The following is a 5,874-nucleotide window of genomic DNA, read 5'->3' on the forward strand; positions in this document are numbered from 1 at the left end:
CCCCCCCCCCCGTGGCCAGAGCGCCGAGGGCGGCCGGAGCCCTGGGGGGAGGGCGGCGAGCCCCGGCTGGGGCTCGGCTCTCCCCCTCTGGCGGCCAGAGCGCCGGGGGCAGGGCAGCGAGCCCCGGCTGGGGCTCGGCTCTCCCCCCGGGCGGCCAGAGCGCCGGGGGGAGGGCGGCGAGCCCTGCTGTGGCCCCGCTCTCCCCGGGGGCCGGAGCGCTGCGCCGCTGCCCCCCTCCAGGTGCCGCCCCAAGCACCAGCTTGGGTGCCTGGTGCCTGGAGCCGGCCCTGCCCCTCACCCATCCACTTGTTACATCTTGTCTTTTAGGCCATGGATCTGCAGGGCGTGGGGGGGTGGCCCTCGAGTCTGCACAAAGCCCGTTTAAGTCGGGGAGGGGGGCTACCACGCAGATGTGTTTACAGGATCCAGCCCTTAGACTCTAGGGCAGAGACTGTCCAGTTACTCAGTTACTATGTGTAGTGCCTGGGTTGGTCAAAGTCTCTAGGCACAGCTGTGATACAGATAAATAATGGGTCAGTTTAGGTCAGTGGTTCACGAAAAGTGACAAGGGGTTCTCGGGGAAAAAAATCCTTAAAGGCAGCCAGAGCTGTCCCTAGGCAGCCTGGAGCCCCTGGACTTCCAGGAGCTAAGCAGATCAAAGCAAGCATCTCTATCACACTGAGGAGATTTAAACTTCAAGACTCCTTATACAAAATGGAAAGGGAGGTGGATATTTTTTGCTGTTTTGAAAATTAAATAGGCAGCTAGTATTGTTTTTAAAATTATTATGAAGAACAAGTTTAAGCTTTGTTGTAATGTACATTGTTTGCCTGCACTGCTCAAGACCTGAATGCTTGTGTAGGAGGAACTCTGAGTTGGCTTCTTAAATACCTTCATGCTGTTTCACATCTGAGGCCTGGTCTACACTACGAGTTTAGGTCGACTTTAGCCGCGTTAAATCGACTTAAGCCTGGACACGTTTACACTACAAAGCCCTTTCTGTCGACTTAAAGGGCCCTTTAAACCGGTTTCCTAACACCACCTCGACAAGGGGATTAGCGATAAAATCGACCTTAGGGGGTCGGAATTGGGTTAGTGTGGACGGAATTCGACATTACTGGCCTCCGGGAGCTATCCCACAGTGCTTCATTGTGACCGCTCTGGACAGCACTCTCATCTCAGATGCACTGGCCAGGTAGACAAGAAAAGCCCCGCGAACGTTTGAATTTCATTTCCTGTTTGCTCAGCGTGGAGAGCACAGGTGACCATGCAGAGCCCATCAGCACAGGTAACCATGATGGAGTCCCAGTCCCAGTCCCAGGATCGCAGAAGAGCTCCAGCCTGGACCGAACGGGAGGTACAGGATCTGATCGCCATCTGGGGAGATGAAGCAGTGCTCGCCGAACTCTGAAACAGTAAAAGAAACGGCAAAACATCAGAAAAGATCTCCAAGGCCATGAAGGACAGAGGCCATAACAGGGACGCGCGGCAGTGCCGCGTGAAAATTAAGGAGCTAAGGCAAGCCTACCACAAAGTCAGAGACGCAAACGGAAGGTCCGGGGCAGAGCCGCAAACATGCCGCTACTACGCGGAGCTGCATGCCATTCTAGGGGGTGCAGCCACCACTAGCCCAAGCGTGTTCTATGAGTCCCTCTCTGCAAACGGGGAAGCGGGTTCGGCGGACGAGGAAGATGAGGATGGAGAGAACATAGATAGCTCACAGCAGCAAGGAAGCGGAGAAACCAGTTACCCCAACAGCCAGGATATGTTTGTCACCCTGGACCTGGAAACAGTAACCCCCGAACTGACCCAAGACCCTGAGGGCACACAGGGGGGGACCTCTGGTGAGTGTACCTTTGCAAAAATTACACATGGTTTAAAAACAAGCGTGTTTAATGATTAATGATTAATTTGCCCTGGCAATCGCGGCCAGTACAGCTACTGGAAAAGTCTGTTAACGTGTATGGGGATGGAGCGGAAATCCTCCAGGGACATCTCCAGAAAGCTCTCCTTCATGTAATCCCAAAGCCTTTGCAAAAGGTTTCTGGGGAGGGCTGCCTTATCCCGTCCGCCATGGTAGGACACTTTACCACGCCAGGCCAGTAGCACGTAGTCTGGAATCATTGCATAACAAAGCATGGCAGCGTATGGTCCCGGTGTTTGCTGGCATGCAGACAACATCCATTCCTTATCGCTCTTTGTTATCCTCAGGAGAGTGATATCATTCACGGTCACCTGGTTAAAATGGGGCAATTTTATTAAGGGGACATTCAGAGGTGCCCCTTCCTGGTCTGCTGAACAGAAATATTCCCCGCTGTTAACCACGCGGTGGGGGGGAGGGGTGAAGTGACCATCCCAGAGAATTGGGTGTGAGGGGGAGGGGAGTTAGTTGGGTTTGTGCTGCATGTTAAACCTGAAATCGCAGCCCCTCCTTTTACATCGCAAACCCATTTTAAATGGCACGGGTGCTTGGTATGGGAAATGAGGGCAGAACTGTTTGAAACCATCCCCACATGTTAAGAAGGTTAAAAAAGCCCAAAGACTATATGTCTTACCATGGCTGCCTGCAAGCTGAAATCTGTGTCCTGGCACTGCGTGAGTGATCTCTCACACCAAACCAGGAGACTCTCAATATAAGAGGAAAAATGCGACCTTGTAACGAAAGCACATGTGCTGTGTGATGTTGTGAACAGCAAAATCTAACGTGAAAGAGTCTACCCATTGTTCTCTAAAATGTATCTTTTTTAACAACCTCTCCCTTCTCCACCAGCTGCAAATCTTACTCCTTCGCAGAGGCTAGTGAATATTCGAAGAAGGAAGCGAAGGACGCGTGACGAAATGTTTACTGAACTTCAGACTGCCTCCCACGCTGACAGAGCACAGCTGAATGCGTGGAGGCAGTCAATGACTGATTTTAAAAAAGCCCAATATGAGCGAGAGGAGAGGTGGCGTGCTGAAGATGAGAAGTTGCGTGCTGAAACGCGGGCTGAAGAGGAGAGGTGGCGTCAACTTGTAATCAGAAAGCAAGAGTCGATGCTCCGGCTGCTGGAGCATCAAAGTGATATGCTCCTGCGTATGGTTGAGCTGCAGGAAAGGCAGCAGGAGCAGAGACCGCCGCTACAGCCCCTCTGTAACCAGCAGCCATCCTCCCCAAGTCCCATTGCCTCCTCACCCAGACGCCCAAGAACACGGTGGGGGGGCCTTCGGCCACCCACTCACTCCACCCTAGATGATTTCCATAGCAATAAGTTTTAAAGTTTTAAATTGGAGTGTGTCCTTTTCCTTCCCTCCTCCCCCACCCATCCCGGGCTACCTTTCCAATTATCCCCCTAGTTGTGTGTTGAATTAATAAAGAATGCATGAATGTGAAGTAACAATGACTTTATTGCCTCTGCAAGTGGTGCTCGAAGGGGGGAGGGTGGTAGGGGAGGGTGGGGTGGTTGGTTTGCAGGGAAGTAGAGTTAACAGGGTGGTGGGGGAGGGGCAGAGGGTTCATCAAGGAGCAACAAACAGAAGTTTCACTCCGTAGCCTGGCCAGTCACAAAACTGGTTTTCAACGCTTCTCTGATGCGCACCGCGCCCTGCTGTGCTCCTCTAACCGCCCTGGTGTCTGGCTGCGCGTAATCAGCGGCCAGGCGATTTGCCTCAACCTCCCACCCCGCCATAAATGTCTCCCCCTTACTTTCACATATATTGTGGAGCGCACAGCAAGTAGCAATAACAATGGGGAGATTCTTTTCGTTAAGGTCTGAGCGAGTCAGTAAGCTGCGCCAGCGCGCTTTTAAACGGCCAAATGCACATTCCACCACCATTCGGCACTTGCTCAGCCTGTAGTTGAACAGGTCCTGACTGCTGTCCAGGCTGCCTGTGTATGGCTTCATGAGCCATGGCATTAAGGGGTAGGCTGGGTCCCCAAGGATCACGATAGGCATTTCAACATCCCCAACGGTTATTTTCTGGTCTGGGAAGAAAGTCCCTTCCTCCAGCTTTCGAAACAGAAGAGACTGCCTGAAGACGCGAGCATCATGTACTCTTCCCGGCTAGCCCACGTTGATGTCGGTGAAACGTCCCTTGTGATCCACCAGGGCTTGCAGCAGCATTGAAAAGTACCCCTTGCGGTTTATGTAGTCGGTGGCTTGGTGCGCCGGTGCCAAGATAGGGATATGGGTTCCGTCTATCGCCCCACCACAGTTTGGGAATCCCATTGCAGCAAAGCCATCCACTATGGTCTGCACGTTTCCCAGAGTCACTACCCTTGATATCACCAGGTCTCTCATTGCCCTGGCAACTTGGATCACAGCAGCCCCCACAGTAGATTTGCCCACTCCAAATTGATTCCCGACTGACCGGTAGCTGTCTGGCGTTGCAAGCTTCCACAGGGCTATCGCCACTCGCTTCTCCACTGTGAGGGCTGCTCTCATCCTGGTATTCTGGCGCTTCAGGGCAGGGGAAAGCAAGTCACAAAGTTCCATGAAAGTGCCCTTACGCATGCGAAAGTTTCGCAGCCACTGGGCATCGTCCCAGACCTGCAACACGATGCGGTCCCACCACTCTGTGCTTGTTTCCCGGGCCCAGAATCGGTGGTCCACGGCATGAACCTGCCCCAGTAACACCAGGATTTCCACATTGCTGGGGCCTGTGCCTTGTGAGAGGTCCATGTCAATTTCCTCATCACTATCGTCGCCGCGCTGCAATCGCCTCCTCCTCAGCTGGTCCTGGTTTGGCTTTGGCATGTCCAGGAGGCTCTGCATGTTTTCCAGGACAATGCGCGTGGTGTTCATAGTGCTCATAATTGCCGCGGTGATCTGAGCGGGCTCCATGATCCCAGTGCTGGCTATGGCGTCTGGTCTGAAAAAAGGCGCGAAAGTAGTATCTGACGGACCAGGGGAAGAAGGGAGGGAGGGAGGGGCGAGTGACGACATGGCATACAGGTACAGGGAATTAAAATCAAGAAAGGTGGCTTTGCATCAGGGAGAAACACAAACAACTGTCACACAGAATGCCCCCCCCCCCAAAGATTGAACTCAAAAGCCTGGGTTTAGCAGGAGGAAGGGGGGGAAGCAAATGAATACAGAATAAATCTATTTTTTACATCTTAAGACGACGGTGCAGCATGACTGATAGCCCTTGGCATTTTCTGGGTGCTTGGCAGCAAATACTGGGCGCTTGGCAGTTAGCCTTCAGGTCTACTGCACAATCTGATACCCACTGCAGTATGACAACGATGGATACCAGTCGTAATATACTATCTACTGCCCAAAAGGCAAGGGGTTGCTGCTGTGTAGCAATGTTGCCCCATCCTGCGCATACTACGTCTGATAACCATCATCATCAAGGCAAGGGGGCTGGTGCAATGCAGCCCCACGGCTGCCAGCCCCATGTCTGCCAGCACCCAGATAGCCCTCGGCCTCTTCTGGGTGCTTAGCAGACAATATTGGGCACTTGGCAGAAAATAGCATACTACGACTGATAACCATCATTGTCTGCCCGGGTGCCCATGATCGACAGCCACTGCAGTACGATGACGACGGTTACCAGTCGTAATATACCATCTTCTACCAAAAGGCAAGGGGCTGGTGCAATGCAGCCCTACGGCTGCCAGCCCCACGGCTGCCTGCACCCAGATCGCCAATGAAGGCTACCAGTCATGCTGCACCGTCTACCGCCAAAAGGCAGTAAGCTGCTGCTGCTGTTTAGCAATGCAGTCCCACGTTTGCCGGCACCCGGAAGACATATGGTGACGGTGAGCTGAGCTGAGCGGGCTCAATGCTTGGCGTGGTATGTTATCTGCACAGGTAACCCAGGTAAAAAGGCGCGAATCTATTGTCTGCCGTTGCTGTGACGGCGGGGGAGGGGCCTGACGCAATGTACCCA

The sequence above is a fragment of the Terrapene carolina genome, unplaced genomic scaffold (genome assembly GCF_002925995.2).
Source record: "Terrapene carolina triunguis isolate 2854851 unplaced genomic scaffold, T_m_triunguis-2.0 Scaffold16, whole genome shotgun sequence".
NCBI classification, from domain to species: domain Eukaryota; kingdom Metazoa; phylum Chordata; order Testudines; family Emydidae; genus Terrapene; species Terrapene triunguis.